The sequence below is a fragment of the Canis aureus genome, chromosome 6, assembly GCF_053574225.1.
Source record: "Canis aureus isolate CA01 chromosome 6, VMU_Caureus_v.1.0, whole genome shotgun sequence".
In the NCBI taxonomy this organism is placed as follows: domain Eukaryota; kingdom Metazoa; phylum Chordata; class Mammalia; order Carnivora; family Canidae; genus Canis; species Canis aureus.
The window spans coordinates 28,475,614-28,495,796 of NC_135616.1; the positions used below are offsets into that span (position 1 = coordinate 28,475,614).

Consider the following 20,183-nt stretch of genomic DNA (forward strand, 5'->3'; position numbering starts at 1 on the left):
TCTTGTTGTGATTTAATTCTAGTTTCAAGGCATTATGGTCTGAGAATACGCAGGGGATGATCCCAATCTTTTGGTATCGATTCAGACCTGATTTGTGACCCAGTATGTGGTCTATTCTGGAGAGAGTTCCATGTGCACTTGAGAAGAATATGTATTCAGTTGAGTTTGGATGTAAAGTTCTGTAGATATCTGTGAAATCCATCTGGTCCAGTGTATCATTTAAAGCTCTCGTTTCTTTGGAGATGTTGTGTTTAGAAGACCTATCAAGTGTAGAAAGCGCTAGATTGAAGTCACCAAGTATAAGTGTATTATTATCTAAGTATGTCTTAACTTTGGTTATTAATTGATTGATATATTTGGCAGCTCCCACATTCGGGGCATATATATTGAGGATTGTTAAGTCCTCTTGTTGGATAGATCCTTTAAGAGCTGGGATTTGAAAGGGAACTTGGCATAGTTGGATACTAACTGTCTTGGGGACATGTGACAAGGGGGATACTCAAGTACTGCTTCTCCTCTGCTCCCAGTGGGTCTCCCATTACTCCCAAGTCAAATCCTTGTCACTTTTCAAAGCCAGATCCAGACTCAGTCCTGCTGGGAAGGTCCCCTAGTCCTCCTTCTCACATCCTTGCTCTCCACGTACTGTCTCAAGCTCTTGCAGGGTGCACAGCAAAAGCCAAGTGAGTTCATTCTCTAAGTGGGTCTCCTTCCTCTGTTGGGACCAGGAGCTCTTCACTGGCCCAAATGGGGCTTTCATGGTCTGGCTCCCTGACACTCTTGCTTTGGATGCTGCTAAAGAAACTGAGTGATGAGTATAGATAAGCCACAGGAACTTCTGGGTTCCCATATGTCTGGCTTTGACCTGAGCTAGTTTTGTCTAGAGCCAGGGGCAAGCAGCATCCCTCTGCGTGGAGGTACTTAGCTGGATTCCCACTGAGGAAAGCAGAGTGCAAGGGAACAGCTAGTGGCCCACATCACCACCCTGCCACAGATAGGTCTACTTCTAGTCTAGTGTCCCTGTCCTCAACGTCTGCAAACTTGCTGGCATTACTTTCCTTATCCTCACCTGTGTACCCTGAGCTTCTGTAGAGCCTGGTGCTGGTAGGTAATGGAGTCACATTCACTAAAGCCACCTGCTGACACTCCTCAACATCCTTTTACTAAGACACTTAGCTTCCCAGATGGAATTTCCTATGTACTTTCCTATAAATCTTGGTGGTAGCCTTATTGGGAACTGCTGTCAATACCTTTGGGTACTCTTGATTCCCCTGGGCATGGCTACTTTCTGTGCTCTGAGCCCCATACCCTACTTCAGTCCTTCTGTCCCAGGCACCACTGCCATCTGCTACTGGGCACCAATGAGGCTGTCACCACCCCCTCCACAATACAACTGACACTAGAGACAGGAGCTGTATAGAGTCAACATGTTAGAGGATGCCTCCTTACCCCTCTGTGTGACATGCTTTTGGTGCCATTACAAGTAGAAGCCTATCTGTGATACCTAGCAGCATTTTTGATGAAGTAGCTTTTTCTGGATTCTTTTTTTTAATAGCTTCTCTTCCCCTTATACCCAAGACAGGGCTGGATGGGGAGATGGTATAGGGGATAAGAATCATGCTGCCCTCAGATGACCTTCCTTTACCAACTACTACCACTGTGTTCCTGGGCCAAGCTTGGCTTCCAGACTCCTCTTTATTTTAAGAGGGTTTTCTGTCAGGAGGATGCTTAGCCCCTCATGGAACAGATGCCCATGGATTTACCTTACCTGGTTTTTAGACCTGTCTTGATTCCACTGGGAACCCACTGCCCTGACCCCCTGTGCCTCTTTACCATCTCCTTTGTGCTCTTTCTGCCCGTGCTTTCACCATGCCCTTTCTTCTGCCTGGAGTGAGTAGAGGTATACTTCTGTGTTGTGATGTCTGCTGGTACATTTCCTCCACTCTAAGCAGCTAAACCTCATTTCTCCTTCAAGGCTCACCTGAGCCCCCTGACTGCCTAGAAGCTCTCCCCTTGATTATTGAGCTCTGTACCATAGCTCCTTCTGTTTAGCTCCTCCAACCTCATTTGGAACCACCCATATGGTTATGTGATCATTTTACCTGTACCATAAATAAAATGTTTGCATTCTCTCAGAGTTCCTGTGTTGAAACCTAACCCTCAATGTGATGGTGTTTGGATGTGGGGCCTTTGGAAGGTGATTAGGTAATGGAGGTGGAGCTGTTATGAATGGGATTGGTGCCCTTATAAGAGATACTCCAGAGTGCTCTTGCTCTGTGAGGATATAGCAATAAATGGCTATCTATGAACCAGGAAGTTGGCTTTTACTAGACACAAATCTGCCAGTACTTTGATCTTGGACTTCTAGCCTCTGGACTGTGGGTGATACATTTCTGTTGTTTATAAGCCATCCAGTTAATGGTAATTTGTTATAGCAGCCTGAATGGACTAAGACATTCCCCAAGTTGTTCTGTTTCTGATGTCTTCTCTCCCGTCTAGACTGTGTACTCTTTGAGGTCTCAGAGTCTGTCATTTGCTTCTCTTGCTTCTTGTAAACCACTCACTGCTTGCTGGTGCTCAGCAAAACTTCAATGCCTGAGTGAGTAAAAGCAAGGACATGGTTGATATGGGGTTGGGAGGTCCTGGTAGCCCAACTCTGTCTAGTGATTAGCCCCTTTTTTTGTGCTGCCTTAAAATCTGTCCTGAACTGGTTAATTAAAATGCAGTAAGAAGTCTGGGAACTGGCATCTTCTGTTTTGTAAACCACACTTTATTTGGTTCTGCCCTCATCTTCTCAGCCACACAGTTGGCAGCCCTGAAAGGGAAAGTGCCGACAGGTCTCTTCCAGGTGTTGCCTCTCCACCTCTAAGGAGGAAGATTTAGTTGTATGGATTTTGGCAAAGGTTTAAAACCAGCAATAAATAACAGAGAAAATTCAGCATACCATTCTGCATATTTTATAACTCAGTCTAATAAAGAAATAATCCAAGATGGCACCTGCTAAGAAAACTTAGTTTATTGAAATATGACTGTAATATAGAAAGGATGGCTAATGCACTGGGCTGCAAGATATTAATGCTCTACACTTCAGCTGGTGTGTTTAAAAGAAGTCTCTCATGTATTTTATTTTATTTTATTAGGAGCCATATCATTAGCTTTTAAAGACGCTGTGAGTGAGAGAAGAAAAGAGATTTGAACTATTTAAAAAAAAAAAAAAAAACCCTCAGCAACTCGACGCCTTTCTCTATAGACGAAACAAACAAACCAAAAAAAAAAAAGTTTTTTTTCATAAACATTTTTTTTTCCGGCTGGGATATTAGGACAGTATATTAAATTCCCCCAAAAGGAGGCCCTAGAACTATTTACATAATAATGTCTCCACTGTGGTTGTGACAGATGGGCTTCACTGACGCAGACATACTGTTAGGGGCTTAGCAATAGATTAAAAAAAACCACCACAATACTGTGTAACATAATAAAAGTGTATTGTAATGTACATCATAACTTGTGGCCAAGGTTAAATTTGCAGTCGGAGTATGAAAGTCGTATTCCATTATACAAAATAGATGTTACACGGAAAGGCATTAAAGATGAGTTGACTCAACCATTTATTTTTAGTTTATATTTTATTCCATTTTCCTTGGCCCTACTTATGCAATATTTTTTTAATCATATGAAATGACATCGTTATGTGCACCCTACCCCTACCTCAGAGTGGGGGGTAGCCTGAAAACTATAGACTTTCTTAGCTTTGTGGATTCATGTTTTGGGGGTTCTGAGATTTTGCTGTCCTGGAAAATGACTGTTTGTATGTTTCTTTTTTTTCACTTCATTCAAAGCCTTTTTGCTGGAGCTGAGACCAGCATTGGCCTCAGCTCCATCTCATTTGAGATATTTATAGGAGTTAATTATGTTTGCTGAGGGTGGCCTCCTTTAGTTTATGTGAACTCTTTGGAGATAAACTGTTGCAGGGACTTTCCCCACTCTATCAAGACGAGATGTGGACATGAAAGCAGAGACCAATGGAGCCATCCCATGGAGGACAGATTCTGAATGCCTTCCCAGGTGGCACTTTCTTGTCCAGGGCTTGACCACTGACTTCAACTTGATGATTGTATCCCATGAGCTCCTCTTGCGTCCATCAGCATGTGTTCCAAGGCACTGAGTGAAGGCAGTGCTCTCTTTACCTTGTGATGGAATATTTATGGAGTCAGAGACCTGCTGGAGACATTTCTTTCTCATCTATCCTCTGAAGTCTCCAGGTGCCTTTCCGTGCCAATAGAAAGGAAGACATTTTTTGGAATCATAAAATTGCAGAGCTAGAACAAGACATTTGTGCAGATAATCCTCCATGTGCCTCATTTCTTTATCTGTAAAATGGGAATCCTTTGGTTCCTACTTCATGGGGGTGGTTATGAGGTTTTAATGAAATAATATAAAGTGCCTAGCATGTAGTGAGTACTCCATAAATGTTAGCTATCTCATATTATGATTATAAATACTGTCACATTTGGAGCTGATTTTCTGGAAGCTAAAATGGGTGGTGGAATTGCTGTGTGTTTTCTCCTTTCTGACCTCTTTCTCTCCCTGGGTGTCTTTTCAGGCCTGATATTAGCCCTTCCTTTCCTTCTTTATCTTTTGCATTGATTTTGCTCTGTTCATCCTTTTGCCTTTTGCATGTCCAATACTAGCCATTTTTCAAGTCTCTACTGAAATTTCCTCTTCTCTCTGAACTAGCTGTTCACTTCTCCAACTTGACAAGCTCTGGCCTTCTCTGAAACCCAGAGCAACTTGTATCTGCTCATTTACTTGGTGTCAATTTGCAGATGGAAATTAGAGAGAGTGAAATGTCAGCTCCTAAGAAGAACTCTGAAGCAACCAAGATTTTCCAAGGAGGGAGCTCCATGTTATTGAAGGACTGACACAATGACCAGGTACCTTTGTGGGGATGCTAAGAGGGTAGATCACAGCATCCTAGGAGGCTAGAGTTGTAAGTACTCTGAAAGATCATCTAGTCCATGCCTCACCTTTAAAATATGAGGGTAGATGAAAGTGAGGCCTAGGAGGACAGGGGGCTTGCACTACCAGGAGCCCCATAGCTAAGTAGTGATAGTGCTGGCTCTGAGTCTCAGCAGGTCATTCCCCCTCCCTCTATGCTGCAGAGGCTGCACCAGGTACATAAATTAACTAGAAGACTTCCAAAGTCTAAGAGAAAAAGCTATCCATTGTTGTTTTGAATTTCATTTTTTTAAGTTGTGATTTAATTTTGCTTATTGATGATCTTTCTAACTATTATATATACAATGGAGGCAGGACCATATTAACTGGTTCTATGTACACAGCACATATAGGACACACTAGGACAAATTTTACTACCAGATGGTCAATTACTATTTGTTGATCCAATTTAATTGACTCTAACCTAGTCTGAGTTAGTATCTTAAATTTAGACCTTTGGATAAGCAGATGGCGAGACCCCATAGAAAGTGTCAAAATAAGGGAAGTATGAGAGAAGGAACCTGAGGGCCTCTGCCTAGGGAGAGAGAGCACTGGATATACAGTAACTGGTGTGAGTGTTTGCAGGAGATTGGTAATTCTGTCCAGGCCAGCAACATGTTCTGTTGTTGGGTAGGTAGTGTCCATGTGAGAGTAGCTCATGGAGAATAGTGGAGCTCTAGACAGGAGCCAGAACTGTGGAGATAGGCCCCAGGTATATCTGAGGAGTTTTGCATCTCTCTATTGTCCTGAGTCTTTTGGGAGGTGCTCTCAGGAATTGGGATACATGGTTCTGGGTAGAGAAGGTGAATGATAGTGTCCATCTAAGGGAGGCAGGCTGAGGAACTGGAAGAAAGCTCCCTTACAGAAGGCCATATACCTCCTCATTTTATGTTCTTCTTCCCTCCTATTACCTTCTGTTTTTAATAAAGCTTTGTTTGGTGATCCAATCTTGTGTTGGGATATCTTGGGTAGCCAGCATGTGGTCATTTCTGTCTTAAGCATATAGGGAAGAGTGTAAAGGTGTCATCTTTAGGTCATCATGCTGGTAACAATATCTGCATTCCTAAGACAAAGATGAACTTCAGAGGCATACTTGAGACCCTAGGCAGAAGTCCCTTGTCATAAATAGATTCTTTTCCCAGCACAGCTCAGAAGGTTTGGGTTACATACTATTTAAGGAAGGGGTCTTTTCCCTGCAAAAACCCACTCAAGATAGGCCCCAGCTTCCACTCTAATCAAATATTAACCTTGCTTTAAACAGTTCTTTGTTCTGATACCTTTTCTATGGTCAAAGCTGGCAACCTCTTAGAAGACATCAGAGGTCTTCTAAGGCATAGCCTCTCAGTGCTCCAAAAAGCAGCTTGGCAAATTCTATTTTTTTTTTAATTTTTAAAAATATTTTATTTATTTATTCATGAGAGACAGAGAGAGAGGCAGAGATATAGGCAGAGGGAGAAGCAGGCTCCATGCGGGAAGCCCGACGCAGGACTCGATCCCGGGACTCCAGGACCACGCCCTGAGCCGAAGGCAGACGCTCAACCACTGCACCACTCAGGCATCCCAGCTTGGCAAATTCTAAAACATAACTTTAACTGGGGGTTTTCCCTAAGGAGCCAGGCCAGGCTATGCAAGAGGAGAGAGAGTTGGAGGATGCCAAGCCCAGACTGTGAGCCTGGCTTGGGGAATTTAGTCTGGGCTTGCTCTGCTGGACTCCAGCAACATTGGAGGCTAGAGAAGCTGACTGCTAGGGGCACCTTTTGGGACGGAATTTCTAGAAGGACTGCTCTGAATTCTTATTGCTTCAGATAATGGGACCTCAAGCACAATCTGAGCATATTCATGGAGTGATTTGAAAAGTACTGGAAAAGCACTTTTGTCCATATCAGCACTGTCCAATAGAAGTATAATGTGAGCTACAAATGCAAGCCACATATGTAATATAAAATTTACTACTAGCTTTATTTATTTATTTATTTATTTATTTATTTATTTATTTAAAAGATTTTATTTATTCATGAGAGACCCACAAAGAGAGGTAGAGACATGGGCAGAGGGAGAAGCAGGCTCCCCACAGGGAACCTGATGTGAGGACTCCATCCCAGGACCCTGGGAACACACCCTGAGCCAAAAGCAGGTGCTTAACCATTGAACTATCCAGGCACCCCATTACTAGCCATATTTAAAAAAGTAAAAAGAAGCAGATGAAATTAATTCTATTCACTTTGACAATTTGATTCAATCTAAAATATTCTAATTTTAATATTATTATAAAAATTGAGATATTTTACGTTCTTTTTTCATACTCTCTAAAATGCCACATTTACTTACAATAAAATCACATCTCAATTGTGATCGATCACTTCTTTAGTGCTCAATAGCTTCCTGTGGCTGGTGGCCCTCATGCTGGATAGCAAGCACAGGGCTCAGTGATCTTTCTCCTGAAATTCTGCCATTTGGGCTTGGGGAGACAAGTGGATTACGGGATTGTAACTCAGATTTCCTTTTAAGTATTCATATTTGAATTCCTTATCAAGTTATTGACCTTTAATAGCAGTGATCAAAATTCTAAACTCTTTTCAGTGTTTCTGGGGTAGAAGTATGACCAAGGATTTAGCACTGCTGTTGGGGTTTTGGATATAAAGGGTAGTTAGAACACAGCTGGAGGGCCATCACTTGGAAGGCATTGAGCTCTGAGGAGAACAAACAGTTGAGATGAGGACAGGATTGGCCCTAAGGAAGGGCTCTGGCCCCCTGTAGGAGAGGAGTGAGAAGAGTGGCTGGCTGGATTCCCTCACCTGCCTGTGTGACTTCAGAGTAAATCATGAATCTCAACCTCGCCTTCCTTATCTGTAACATGGGGATAATAAGCCCTTTCCTGCTTTCCTCAAAGGAGTATTGTGAGTTTCCAGTTCTATGATTCATGGGAAGTGGCTCCGTGTAAACACTCAAGTCCTTTGCTTGTGTACATTCCTAGCCATCTGATTGCAAGTCTTCCAGCAGGACTACTATGGCTAATTCAATGGAAGCAGGGTTTTTTTTTTGTTTTTTTTTTTTGTTGTTGTTGTTGTTTTTTTTGTTTTTTAAGATTTTATTTATTCATGAGAGACCCAGAGAGAGAGGCAGAGACATAGGCAGAGGGAGAAGCAGGCTCCCTGAGGGGAGCCTGATGCGGGACTTGATCCCAGGACCCCGGGATCACGCCCTGAGCTGAAGGCAGGTGGCTCAACCACTGAGCCACCCAGGTGTCCCAGAAGCAAGTTTTTTTAAGGGCCTGGGTCTAAGCCAAGGACTAGAGTTGGGGAGGAGGTGTCAAAGAGGGAAGTGCATCTGTAGTAATCTCCTGCCTCAGTTGGGAAGATGAAACTCAGATGCAAACAATTATAAGATAGAATATAATTCCCATGAAGTGAGTTGCACATACAGTTTGAGGGGAGACAGTGGAGGGGTCAGTCATGGGGTGCAGAGGCTCCCAGGCAAGATGCAGAGGGTCTGAAGAGGCAGAGCAAGAGAAGAGATAATGTTCCTGATGGAAGGCACAGCACAAAGGCCAGGAATGAGAATGAAAATTCACAGTCTGGGGTGATGAGAAACCTGATTAGGACAGAAGTGAGGAGTAGAGAGGGCAACCCACATGGTCCCTTCCCTGTCAGCACCTTTCCCAGATCATTAGATGTCAGGCAGAGACCACACTTCTGATGACCGGGTCTTATGTCTTGCCCTGAAAATGGGTTACCCACTGCAGAGGAGACCAGCCCACTTGAGATAAATATGAAATCCAACCACAGCCATGGTGGGGATGCTTTGATAATCACAGGATGCTCTGGGTAGCTAAGTGGAAAGAGACTCTGATCTCAGACTCTCTCTCTACTAAGCACACTAGTCCTAAGAACAAAACCAGATAGAGGCCCTGCAAACAAACCAAAGTTGTCAGACATTTCCAAAGTTTCCAGGGACTTCTGGCTTTTGAGTCAGTTCTTTATTTAATGTCAGTTTAATATTTACTATCAGTTTTTTAGTATCAGACTGTTTTCTAGCTTGAACCCATACGGTTAAAACCAGTCAGACTCCACCTGCATGTACTGTGGGTGCCCCTTCATTCCCTTGGCCAACAAACACAGATATTCTCCCCCAACACACACATTCACACACATGCACACTGCACACCACTCAAACCATGGGAACGTGGAGGACAGAACTGCTCTAATTTGAAAGCAATGAATGAATGAAGACTCTAGGCTGAGCTGATATATGAGACTGTTAATCAAACACACAACAGGTAGCTGTAGGAATGATGCCAGGGGCACACTTGTCCCCTCCCCTCCCCTCCCTTCCCTTCCCTTCCTCAATTCTCTATCAGCTCAATATTCTTTAAGCTTTGAGTTCCTTGCTTGCTTGTTACTTGTCTCTCTATCCTTAGGTATACCCTTTTTTAGGGTTTGGTTGGGTCTAGGAATGTGGAATTTGGAAACAGCCAAATTACCTTTCTGAATTTTTTTTTTTTTAAATCAGTTTGTGTGGAGGTAGAGAGCTTCAAAAAGTGTCCTCTGCCCCAGCAGCTCTCTGCCCTGACCAGACTGCATTTCTACATTTCACCTTTTCTCCTCCCCAAGAGGGTCTGATAAATTCTTCCCATACTGATGTGGGATGGCTCAGGCCCATAGGATTTGCATCTCAATGGAGGTAAGTGGTTTGACAGAGAAATACCTTCAGTGCTGGGGCATCAGGCATCTAATTCAGGGTGAGGGGACACCAGGAGCTGGTATGGAGAGACCCTAAGGACTTGAAAAGCTGCCCTGTGTTTTGAGCCTGAACGCAGGGCTGCTTCCTCCTGGTTATCTCCTTTCTCTGCCAGCCCACTCCCCTCTGCCCTTGCCTTTCTGGCTCCTCTGCTTTTATGCTTTCTCTTTAGGACCCTGAGTTGCTAGGCAACTCTGGTCTGGAGCGGAGGTTCTCACCATGGAGAGCAGCCTCCACATGGGGCCAGGGAGTTTGATGGAGCCCGTGATTATAGGTGTGTCTGTGCCGGAAGGAACACAACAGCAGCAACCTCCCCCTAACCCTCTCCCCCATCATGGCCTCCTAGACACAGATACCTGGGAGGGGAAGCAAAGCTTTGCTCAAGCTGTTTGCCATCTCTCCTTCTTGTTCTCCTGCTCTCTTTTCCCACCAGCAGGACTTCCTTGCAGCTTCCCAGACTCCTCCTGGTGCTCTTGGCCTCCTCCTGCCCCACTCACACTGGCAGTGATCTGGACCACCCAGGACTTGCCTGGAGCTGCCTTCAGCTGTTGCTCCGTCTAGCATTACACTTGAGTAGTTAGAACTCCATGGCTTACCTTGGCAAAGGTAAGTAGGTCTTGGTGAGGGTAGGGTAGTGCAGGTCCCCCACCTCCTGGAACCCTGAAAGTGAAAGCTATATATGTGTCTCTTATGTTCAGGTGACCCATGGGAAGGGATGTGATTATTCATGGTTGTACCTGGGGCCCAGCAGCAGTGCCAGACTGAGTAGAGGTGAAATTGAGGACAGCCTTGGGGCTACTTCACACTTCAGTGGTATAAGCTGAAATGCTGGCTGTGCCCATAGCTTAGATAGCCAGGTACCACCCATTCTCCATGCTGGGAATTCTGCAAGCAGGGGAACCTTCCATCTCTGACCTCACAGAGCTGATATTTATAACGAAGGACAAAGGCAGCAAACAAGATGATGAAACACATAAGGCTACTTCCGATAGAGAGTTCCCTTCCTGAGGAGCTGTACTGCTCAGAACTGAGAGGGCCCTGGGTTTCCTTCCAGCAGTTTGCTCCCTGGTGCCAGGCCCAAGACCCTGGACTTTCTGGGGCCCGCCAGAAACTGTGACATTTCTGAGAATAGCATCAGGCAGTCATGATGGCAGAAGTATCCCTAATTGGGAGTGCTGGCCTCCAAGGACCCCCACTGTGTGGCAGACAACTGCAGAGGTGAGGGAAATGTCTGATGACCGACCTTGCAGAGGCCAAACCGCCTTGTGAATCAGGGCAGTCAGTTCAACACAGTTCTGGGGAGAGCGCTTGATCAGACCTCGCCAGGCAGAATTTAGTGATTGGTTAAGGAGGGAGCATGTGGTCTGAGGTTAGCCAATCAGAGCCCATCTTTACACTTGGTAGGAGGAGCTCTTTTTCTGCAGGAGCTGCCAAGTGGAGGGGCATACCAGGATGGAGCTGCAGTGGACAGTGTCTGCTTTCCGTGAGCGGGCTGCAGCCAGCCCAGAGGAAATCAGAGCCAGGCAGAGGAGAGAGCCAGCTGGGCCTTGGGCCAGTGCACCTTAGGACCTTTGGGTTTCAAAGCCAATATATTTCAGTTTATTATTTCCCTTATTTTATTTTATTAATGCTTAAGCCAGTTTGTGTGGGTTTTTACTACTTGGCCCAAGAGGGTTTCTCTATCCGTATAACTTCATCACTTCACTTCTCCCCTCCTTTGGATCCTTTTACTGTCTAAGAACCCAGGGCTGGCCTCCAGACTGAGGAGGATTTTCTTTGTTGAAGCTTCGAGTTTCAGGGCAGGGGCTACCTATCCCCTCTGCTTTCTGTCAAAACCTGCCTGTCCTGTGTTCCATCACTTCCTGGCCCTGCCCTTTGCCAAGGTCATTTGATGAAGTTACACGAGGCTGTTGTTGCTCTGGCTATCAATAATCCTGTGGCAGTTTTACATTTGGACTGTGGTCTCCTGTGCCATAATCTATGGAACTAGTACTTAGTGATGAAAGTTCAGGCACAGTGGTAGGCTGCTGAAGAGATGATTTCATAGAATGTTTGTCCTAGTGACTCAAGTTCATTGGCTGGATGTTCCATTCCTCTGCCTGTGGCTGTGGCCAAGGGCCAATCTCCTGGCTCACAGTGAAGTGCCTGGGCCTCTACCACTGTGAAGAGGTCATGTCCTTCTTATAAAAGGAGGGAGTAAAATCCTGAAAGAAAAGCTTCTGGATACAGGCATTTGGTTTGCCCCTGGAGAAGCCTGCAATAGTTCATGAGCATGTGGGCATTGCTCTTATTTGTAAAATGGAGATGTTTTGTAAGCTGACTTCTGAGTCTTCTTTTCTCCCAGCACTGATGTCTTTGGTAGGGTGTCTGTGACTCCAAGTAGCCTGGGGCCTTCTGTGTTTTAGAGTGACAGTATCACCAATTCTGGCATGAGGCAGATTTAAGTGGATACTTCTCATGATCCACTCACATTTCACAATCCATTCATAGTTTTCTTGCTCCCACTGGTTTTAGGCTTGTTTAGTGATTTACTCATGTTCATTCCACACGGCAGTGCGTGGGAAGTGTGAGGAATCTAGCTCCAGCAGTTAGGACATCTGGGGTCCAGTCCCAAAGCGGCTGCTTTCCAGATAGCCAAGACCTTGAAAGAGATACCCACTATTCTGAGTCTGGTTTCTCATTGTAAAATGGGAGTAAGATCACTTGGCTTTGCTCACATTTAGTTGTGGCTTACACGACACATTAGATAAAAATGCAATGAAAAGTAGAGGCTGTATAAAAATATCAGGGGAGCTCTCAGCTTTTGGCTCGAGGAGGTCAACCTGCAACTTTCTTTAGTTATCCTGCATCCGGGTTCATCCTACACCAGCTGCGTCTGCTATGCCGCCCACGTTTGACCTCAAGGAGATTAAAGTAGTGTACCTGGAGTGCACTGTGGGGAAGTCAGTGCCATGTCTGTCCTCGGTCCCCTGGGCTTGTCTCCAAAAACAGTTGATGATGACATTGCCAAGGCAGCAGGTGACTGGTCAGGTCTGAGGATTGCAGGGGCCTGACCATTTTGAATAGACTGGCCCAGATTGACATGGCACCTCCTGCCTCTGCCCTGATCATCAAAGTCCTTGAGGAACTACCCCAGAGGCAGAAAGAAGCAAAAAAACATTAAGCTCAGTGGAAATACCACTTTTGATGACACTGTCAGTGTTGCCTGATAGGCGCAGCACTGATCTTTAGCCAGAGAACTCTCTGGAACCATTGAAGAGATCCTGAGGACTGTACGGTCTGTAGGATGCAATGTGGATGGCTGCTGCCTTCGTGACCTCATAGGTGACAGCAACAGTGGGACCTGGTATAATGCCCCACTAGTTAGGAACTACAAAGGAAATTGTTTATTCATTTATTTTTGAAAATGTTTTGATAAAAACTCATTTGACAACCAGGAAAAAAAAAAAAAACAAATACCAAAGGGAGGTGTTTAATTTGGGTAATACTCATAGGAGAACGGGGCTAGTCTTTTGCTACCCCTAGGGAAGCAGGTGATGATGCAAAGCTCTTTCTCTGACAATGGGAGATGAGATGGGGTTGCAGAGAGGGGAGCATATCAGCTGAATCTCACACTGCAAGTCTTGGGACTGAGGTTTGGTGTATGGGCAGAGAAGGAGGCCCTCCTGGTGTCTTGTTGGCTTGCTCTCCCCATTTTCAGGTTAGAGATTTGAATCAGATACAAAGCAAATGCTTAGGCAAGGAAAAAAAATGTTTCGCCAGCTTGCTCCACAGGGATAGAGAGTCAGTGATATGATATGAAGCCGAAAATAGAGTGCCCTAGGAAAGAAGTATCAGCTGCGGACTCTCTTGCAGTGGGTGTGGGGGCCTCCTCCAGGAAGATGGGCGTTGAAATGAGAATTCGATGTCGGTTGCTGCCTTGTCGTACTGCTGAGTGCAGACGCTCTGGGCTGGGATTTGGAATCCGTGTCACTAGAAAGGGGTCCCGCTGGAAAGGCTCATTTAGCAATGCTTTCCTGCTGGGGTCTGTGGAACATCCTGACACAGTCCAGGGCTTGAACAAGGGCCAAGGATTTATCCAGAAACAGCAAGCCCTGTACAAAGATGATCCTGGATTTAGAACAGATGAAAGATACTTTGAGGGAGTTCAAAGAACGGGCACATGCTCCCTGATGGCTGCTTGCTGGATATTTTGAGAGGCGACTGGGGCATGCTTTCCCTCCCGGCTTCTCCCAGGGGTCTTTTCCAACACGGTTTCTCTCCATTAGTATATTCCAGAGCTCGCGGGCTTGGAAGTCTTAATATGGAAATTCCTGCAGCGATGGGAACAGGCCTTTCCCAGTTGGGGTTTGCTAAGGCCATTATTCTGATGATGTTAATGGTGATGATTAATTGGCACTAATGATGGAGATGGTGATGGTAATGAGGCCAACCTGGTTGGGTGACAGGAAGGATGGAGAATGTTGGCACATGGTGATGATGGTGATGACAATGGCAGGGAGCTCAATTTTAGAAATTTGCTGAGAAATCTAGGGGACCAACCTTGACTTGAACTTGATTTTTTTGTCTTACAAGTGGATTTTTGGCAGGAAAAAAAAAATCAACCCCTGGGAAAAGGGGAAAGGAAATCCTTTATGCCTGTGGTCAGTTTTTTCTTCTGTTAAATCAAATACTTAGTGTCAAGTAGATCAAGTATACTGCACCATGGCACTGGCTTTGGTGGGTTACATAGTGAGCCCAGATCAGTGTATTAGTAGCCACAAACAAAGAAACCTCTCAAATATTGGGTTAATACAAGAGAGAGCCAGTCATCCTCCTGTTCTTCTTGCCCTGAACACAGTCTAGAGAGGAGGGATGAGAAAAGTCAAATCACTGAATTATTCTTCAGGATCTGAGACGATCCCACTGCCTTCAAAGATCATTTCATGTAAGGCTGTGCTTGCAATAGGTCCTTCTACTTCCCTATTTCCACCCTTAAATCATGACATCCTTACCTTTCCCAGGTCATTAGGCCCACCTGGTGAGATGACAGCATCAGAGCAAATAAACTTTGAGGTCTAGCTGACTCCTGCTTATGGCATTGATGGCACCCCCAACAGCAAGGTGCAAGTTAAGGGTCTTCTGAAACCCAGTAAACAAGGGTTGTGACACTAGTCCCAGGTAATCCCAATTTCACTTATTATCAAAAACATAAAAAATAGATGACAAATCAGATTTAATCAGTTCCCATTAGGTAGAGAGAAACCCTAGCAGCATCAACTAATTTTGGTGAGATTATGAAATGTGAGAAGCTTGATTTCAGAGCTCCTATATTTCCCTTCTTTTGATTTTTTTCTTCCCTGTGGATGTCCTCATTCACTAATCCCTGCCACATTTGTGCACAATTACTCCTTCAGTCTGGGGACAAACTCACAGGAACACATTCACTATGCAAATGTTAGGGCAAAATAACAATATTGCTGCTGGTGGTTCCTTCACATTGTGAATGCCTGCTCCCTTTCCAGGGAATTTCTCTTTAATGAAAGAGCCTAGAGGAGAAAATGCTTACCCTATGAGAGCATCTGAAATGGTGGATTAGCATAGAGAAGACCCTTTGTCCTTCAAACAACACCACATAGGTGGCACCATGTGGCAGGGCTTTGGCAATGATGGCTTAATGGGACTGAGGGGTCTGTCTGCTTTTTTGGGGCTTGTAGGTCTATAGCTGGCATCCTATTGACTGAAGGTAGGAGGATAGCAGTATCTCTGTAACATGTTGGTTGCTAAAGAGTGCCCGTTTTTTCCTGGAAGGTGCGAGAAAGGGGCAAGTTCAGAGCCATGAGTTTTTTCATCGGTCCTCTTGCTACATTAACTCTTCTTTTACAGTGAGCAAAACTTTTCTGCATGCTGGATAGTTGGAGGTGTAACTGAAAGGAAGTATGTAGAAGGAAGCAAGTTCAGAATATGCTGCTTCTCTCAGGTCAGAAAGTTCTAAGAAGACTCATTAGCATGCATAAGTTTGGAACTAAGGAAAACAATGATGTTTAGAACTTTTATTCATTCATTAATTCACCCATTCATTTATATAACAAATATGCATGAGTTACTTTTTGTAGGCCAATGGTTTTAGGATTTAAAGTGTTCCAGAAAGGAGATCAGTGAGGCAGCAAAGAAAAAAAGGAAGTGTAAATAATTTCTATCACATGCTGTGACAAATTACCCCAAAACTTAATGATTGAAAATATAATAATTGTTTTAGTTTTTGTTTGTTTAAAGATATTTATTTATGTATTTATTTTAGTGATTTTGTGAGAGAGAGCGGGAGAGACCAAGAGAGAGAGGGAGGGAAGGAGGGAGGGAGGAGAGAGAGAGAGAGAGAGAGAGAGAGAAACAAGCAGGGGGAGGGAGAGGGACAAGCAAACTCCATGCTGAGCACATAACCTGAGCTGAAATCAAGAGTTGGATGTTTAAATGACTGTGCCATCCATGTGCTCCAACAATCATTTTATTTTTATAATCTCTCAAAGTTTGGAGATTGACTAGGCTCAACTAGGCAGTTCTTTTGAGAGTCTCTCATGTAATTGCAGGCAGATAATGGGTGAGATCAGAGTCATGACAAAGGCTATCTAATTTGCATATTGGTGGCTGTTGCTCTACATTTGTTGACTGGAACTTCAGCTAGGGCTCTTAGCTTAATGAACACCTACACATGGACTCTCCATATGGGCTGGGCTTCCTCATTGAATGGAAGTTGGGTTCTAAAAAAGAGCATTCCGGGAGAACTGGGTGGAAAGTACTATTGTCTTTTATGTCCTAGTCTCAGAAGTCAGATGGCCTTGTTTCTGCTAGAGTCAGAGCCTTGCTCAAATTTAAGGGTAGAGGACATAGACCCTGCCTTTTTAAAAAAATATTTATTTATTTATTACTTATGATAGACATAGAGAGAGAGAGAGGCAGAGACACAGGAGGAGGGAGAAGCAGGCTCCATGCCTTGAGCCTGATGCGGGACTCGATCCCGGGACTCGATCCCGGGACTCCAGGATCACGCCCTGGGCCAAAGGCAGGCGCTAAACCGCTGAGCCACCCAGGGATCCCCGACCCTGCCTTTTTGTAGGAGGACTGTCGATGCCAATATAAGAAGAGTATGTAGGATGGGAAAAATTGTTGCAGCAGTATTGGGAAAGACAGTCTGCTGAGGGTGAGGTAGATCTAGCTATGAGTGGTTCTTGAATGAACTCTTGCTGAAGAACTAATACTTTCAAGCCTTGAATAATTAGATAGCAATAACAGGAAGCATATGATCAAATGTGTGATTGTAGAACATGAATAATAATGGCTTAAAAGAGTGTAAAGGATGAGTAGTTCACTGAGGTCTGGAGTAGTCAGGGTAGACTTCATGGGAGATGAGCGACTTTGAGCTAACTCTGAAGCCAGGAGAGGATCCATTTGGCTGTATTTCATTTACAATCACTTTTTCCCTACACAGAAAAGAAATGATAACAAAATTATGATTCTTGGTAATTCTTCCTTACTGAGATAACTGCTTAGCATTTCCATGATATCTCCCCAGTTTTTTCCTCTGGGAATATATTACAAATTTGGAATCCTGCCTAAATTTTTAACTTAAAATATGTTGTGGCTATTTTTATTAAATATTCTTCTAAAATATGATCTCAAGTGACTGCACAGCATTCAATCAAGTGATATGCTCTCACTTCTTTTCAACGTCTTCCTGTTGGAAGTGTCAGCTGTTCCTTTTTTTTTTTTTCCATTTCAGAAAACACTGTGATAAAAATCTTTATACAGAAATCTTGGTGCTCATCTATCTTTTAAGAGTAATTTTCCTAAAGGTAGAATTACTGGTCAAAATTTATCCACATTTTAAAACCTTTTGTGCATCTTGTCATAGCCGCTTTCAAGGCAGGTTGTACTTGATGACCATCCCACCGGTGTGAGACATCCTGTTTATTTGCTGGTCTGCCAATAACTGGTTGCTACTGGCTGCAAAGGGCCTGTTCCTTTTTGGGAGATCAAAGTGGAACTTTGGGCTTTACTCTGATTTTATCTGATTATTATAAGGATAGCATTTTCCTATATATTTCTTTATCTTATGTATTCCTTTTTCTGTGGTTTGCTACTTTAAGTGCCTATTTTTCCATTGGCATTTTCCTCCTATTGATTGGTAACAGCTCTTTATAAATTATTAATCTTTGCTTAGCATATATGGTGCAATCATTTTTTTGTTCTCATTTGATTTTTTACTTTTGTTTGTGGTGCGTTTTTAGAGGCAGGGATATTTAGCTTTTGTGTGGTCAAATCTAGTCACTTTTTATTTTTCTTTTGCTCTTATATATGAGAAGCTGTAGCCACAATAATAACAGATTAATTTTATCTTGTTTTTCGTTTGTGTTCACATACACATGCACACCCACACCAATACACCCACACACATATATAAAACATTGAATTCTTGAATCAATTTGGACTATATCTTAAAATATATTCTGAGTAGGGGGCTCATAAAGATTGTTCCCAAATATTTACCCAGCTGTTGGATGACAGGATTTAGGTCAGTAGAGGGAAAAGTCCAGCTCTCTGAAATGGAGAAATGGTGTGATCCTGGCTAAAGCAGAGGGTGACTCATAGGGGTTGGTGGGGGGTGTGGAGTACTTACATCCTGGAGGACTGGGGATGCCAGGCAAAGGGAAATAGCTTGTAAGCATTAAGAATTGCAGATTTGGTATTGTGGATTTGGGAAGAGGGAAATTGTTTTTTTTTTTGTTTGTTTGTTTTTCTGTTTCTTAACATCTCTTGAAGCCTTGCAAGGAGCCTGGTATTTTAGGAAACATACATAATACTTCATTTAGTGTTTACCACTGCCTGGGAGGCAGGTACTATTATTATCATCATTTTACAGATGAGATAATTGAGGCTTAATACATGGTAGGGCTGGGACTGAGTCCAATCTGACTATTTCCAAAGTTCTGTGTTCAGCCACTATGCTTATTCATTCCTCAATATAATTAAAGTAAGAATTTCAGAAAGTTAATCCAGAAGCATTGTACAGGTTAGAAGGAAGAGGGGAGTGATTGAGATCCTGAGCTTCTGAAATACTGGAAGACACAGTGATGAGGTCTCTGCTCAGGTGGCATCAGGGAGTGGATGACAATGATGAATAGGGGAGGAGAAGCTGGGATCAAACTGTACAGGGGATTGAAAGGGAACTGGCTGGATTTAGTATTCTTTCATTTTTGGCTCTGATTCTAAACATCCCTCTCAGGCCTTGCCTATGGTCTTCATCAACTGATCTTAGCAGTTATCACTTTCTTGAGACTTGAACAGAGATTTCCAAGAGCCAGACATTCTTGTGTAGAGATTGAGAATAGTACCAAAATTCTTTTTGTCCATCTGCCCAGATTCTTGAAGGAACCAGTATAAATAAAAGATTTTTTTCCCAAGGGATGGAACTGTATCTTCATCCTTTCAATAAATGTTAAAGAAGCATACAGTGGGCATGTACATCTGCCATGAGGGACCCAAAGACACACCAGAACAGACCTTGCCAGCACAGAGATTAAAGTTGAGTAGAAGTAGTAACTTGCACATACATAAGCATCATACAAAATGGGGAATGCTAAATCCCTCAAAAAAGGCATAGTTAATGGATTATGGGAGGTCTGAGAAGAGAGAATAATTCCTTTTGGGAGGGGCAGGAGCAGATAGAATCATGAACTAATAACTAGTTCTAAGTCAGGGTCATGCTGGGCTTGCTATAAGGAACAGATAAGAATCTTTGTAATGAGAACTTTCATTCTTTGTTTGCAAGCCCTGTGACCTGCTCTCCTACAGGCACGGGTGACTCCCTTGGCATTTGTCCCTCCTCTCCCCAGCCCCTGAGGTGGTTTACTCTTCAATCACTGTAGTGTCATGCTGTAATTACAGTAATAGAAGCTACTCAGTTGTTTTCTTTCCTTCCGCATCTAAGATGTTCTAAGGAAGAGGACGGACGCAGACGAATAAGAAATAAACTGCAGTTCAGTGCACAGAACATGCATCTTTATCAAAAGAATTACGGAATGGATGTTGCCTTTATTCTCCACCCAGATACAAACAGAAGTCCTAACTCTATTGCAGAGTCTTCCCTAATAACTCAAACTGCATAGATCACCCACAACACTTATATTTATAACCTCAATTTGGTCTTGTGGTTCTTGGTAACTGAGCAATCATAAATAGGCTTGGGTCTGAAAGAGCACCCTACAAAATGTCTGTTGTAGCTCCTTTGCCCCACCAGCCAGGCCTACTAAGAAAGAGAGAAGAATCTGAGCTGGTTAACTGGTCCTGGGTTGAATCCCAGCCCTATGGGCTCTTGGCTATCAATTGTTAGCTGTTGCTGAACTCCCAAACACCAGTTCATTATTCTGTGAAAAGGGGATAAATAACAGCACTCACTTTGCAGGGAAGTTATGAGG

The 20,183-nt window shown here is 43.7% G+C and overlaps 2 long non-coding RNA genes across 5 annotated transcripts in view; one reads left to right on the top strand and one right to left on the bottom strand.

Moving 5' to 3' along the window:
• The window catches only part of LOC144315662 (uncharacterized), a 330,188-nt gene that overhangs the window by 79,082 nt on the left and 230,923 nt on the right, over positions 1 to 20,183 (top strand). The window lies entirely within an intron of this gene.
• The window catches only part of LOC144315660 (uncharacterized), a 30,202-nt gene continuing 11,784 nt past the window's right edge, over positions 1,766 to 20,183 (bottom strand). For 2 of the 3 annotated variants that reach the window (XR_013381386.1, XR_013381385.1), the window contains one exon: positions 1,766 to 2,592. This is a non-coding gene — a long non-coding RNA (uncharacterized LOC144315660). Of the gene's footprint in view, positions 2,593 to 14,820; positions 15,639 to 20,183 lie in introns of those variants that run through there. The other variant, XR_013381387.1, reaches the window with a different exon arrangement.